Source organism: Triticum aestivum, unplaced genomic scaffold (genome assembly GCF_018294505.1).
Source record: "Triticum aestivum cultivar Chinese Spring unplaced genomic scaffold, IWGSC CS RefSeq v2.1 scaffold189271, whole genome shotgun sequence".
In the NCBI taxonomy this organism is placed as follows: domain Eukaryota; kingdom Viridiplantae; phylum Streptophyta; class Magnoliopsida; order Poales; family Poaceae; genus Triticum; species Triticum aestivum.
In genome coordinates this window covers 1,140-3,560 of record NW_025227623.1, presented here as the reverse complement: position 1 = coordinate 3,560, position 2,421 = coordinate 1,140, and the positions used below count along the sequence as shown (strand labels likewise).

The window sequence follows — 2,421 nt, the reverse complement described above, 5'->3', positions numbered from 1 at the left end:
GCTTATCCTGTAAATTGAGACTTTTATTTGCCTCCAATATTACAAACTGCAAATAATGCATTGGAACATTGGTTTGTTTGGTTCCATTTTCCAACTACGAAGCTTCATGTTCAAACTGAAAAACGTGTACCAGAATTGTATCACATTGGTTTTGATTTTTCAGTTTGATTGCATGAAGTCCTACTACTACGTTTAGTCATTCAGGAAGGATAGTTTTACAGGAGTTTGAAACATGGATTGTTCAATGGACCTGTTGATGTGTTGAGTGTGTTCATACTACTACTACTACATTCAGTGAGGATAGTTTTGTGGCATCGTGACTTGCGGAGGCCCTGATTGTTTGTTCTCTTGGAATTTTATTTGCGCCTCCAGTTGCGAGCATGACAAAGTGGTCTGTGCAGTTGATAGTATCCTGTCCCTGGTCGGTGATAAGAATCCAGAGCACTACTTTGTCGCCACCCAGGATTCTGGTCTCCGGGCAAAGCTACGAGAAGTATGAAGATTGCTATGCTCTTGTAGCATTCTACTTTTACCATGTTATCACCTGAATTTCATTTTTGAAAGATTTTTCTCAGGAACATTAATACAACCGACAAGCAACAAGTATCATATCATCTATTTAATGGAAACAACAGAAACAAATCTATTTTTCCATCTTATCTTATCAACTTTTCGTGCAGAAGTTTGTTCATGCATGTTTTACTTTTCATTAGGTTCCTTGTGTTCCTGTGATATACGGTCTGAAAAACTCCCTGTTTATTGAGCAACCATCCGTACAGCAACGTTAGTTTGCTCAGTTGGATGAGGAGAAGCATGTTCATATGGAAAAATCAGATTTTAAGAAGCTATTGAAGGCGTCATCGGAAGGAAAGACATATGTCAATGGAAATAAAAATGGAGTGGCAGAGAAAAGCAAGTTTAAAAGGAACAGAGCAAAGGTTATATACTGTTTCTCAGGATAATCCATTGTTTGGATCTTGTGGGTGTAATCAATATTTTGAGATCACAACTGAATCTACCTTCTTTTACGGAATGTTAATGTGTGTCGTTTTGCAGGCTACAAACCAACTCTCCTGCAAGAAAAAGAAACCAAAGCCCCAACCATCAGCTACTCAAAGTCAGGTAATTGTCACTACACAGCATTATCAGTTGACATTTGTGAGGCGTATGCAATACTTGGAACATGCTCGCTTAAGTATCACAATTCTTACTGTAAAACCAGCCTGGAGATGTCTGACTTACTAAGAGTAAGACGGATAAAAAATAATGTGCCAACTATATCATGTATAGGCTCTTAGACAGATAAGCCCATTTCAAATTTCCTAATTGTTGTAGCTACTGATTTGATTTGTATTTGGATGTTAATGACTTGTGCACAGAAATCTTGCGACAACAAGCACTAGTGAGAACTTATTTTCTTCAGGGTCGGCTGATGGTGAGGCGAAACGAAAGAGGGTTAGGAAGCGGAAGAGACAGCAGTCAAGCAGAGACAGTGAGCTGATGGACCTACAAAGATTATGTGCTGATGGTGGTTGGTTTCTTTGGTGAGCGGTGCTTCACCTTAAACATTGATGGCGGCCAATCTCAGCAGCGTGGTGCAGTTGAGACTTGGCGTCCAATGCTAGGAGATGGACTCGCGCAGGAGGTGGATGCTGTCTGGCGTCATGGTGGCGTCGATGGCAGAGTGGCCTGACAAGGTAGAAGCCTCAATATCTACTTTAAAGACGGACCTGTGGAATGATGGCGGCGACGACACATGTGAGTGCGTCAGACCAGTTTGTGCCCCAGACCCAGTATGTTGCTCGGTTGGGGCTTCTGGCTTTTGATGATAGGCTTAGGTGAGTGGTCTGGGTATTTGGCCCAGCTAGCACCCCTTCATCATATGGATAGGAGTAGTGGCATATGTTGCCAAAATTGCGGATTCAGGCATATTGTTGTAATATTTTGTAAGGTCCTCAAGAATAATCAATAAAGTGGCCGCATGCATCTCCCAGATGCCAGAGGCCGGGGGTCATCCTACTTTTCTAAAAAAAAATGTGTTGATGGTGTTTCTTCAAATGCTACATGATCGTTAGTTAATTTGATAAATCATTCACCATCGGTTGAGGATTTTAGGTATAACTTTTTAACAATGTAACACTACTAAAAGTATTTTGAGGCTGTTGTTGGACTTCAAAAATCTTAAATAGGTGCTGGTTAATACTATAAGATTTGTCCTTTGTGACGTGATGATGCCATCTAAACCGCCCGCATGGATTTCAGCAACCACCAGCACGTCGACATGGATTCCAACAATTGCCGCCGCATCAACGCTGCTGACTAGGTTGGGCAGTGATGTCTGTTGATCCTTCAATGGGTTTGGTGATAAAAATGACCCCTACTATTTTCATAAGAAGGAAGAATGTGACACCATTGTACAGA

The 2,421-nt window shown here is 41.3% G+C and overlaps 1 pseudogene; it reads left to right on the top strand.

Moving 5' to 3' along the window:
* The first annotated feature begins 372 nt into the window (after positions 1-372).
* On the top strand, positions 373-1,501 carry LOC123172788 (rRNA-processing protein UTP23 homolog; annotated as a pseudogene).
* The last annotated feature ends 920 nt before the right edge of the window (positions 1,502-2,421 follow it).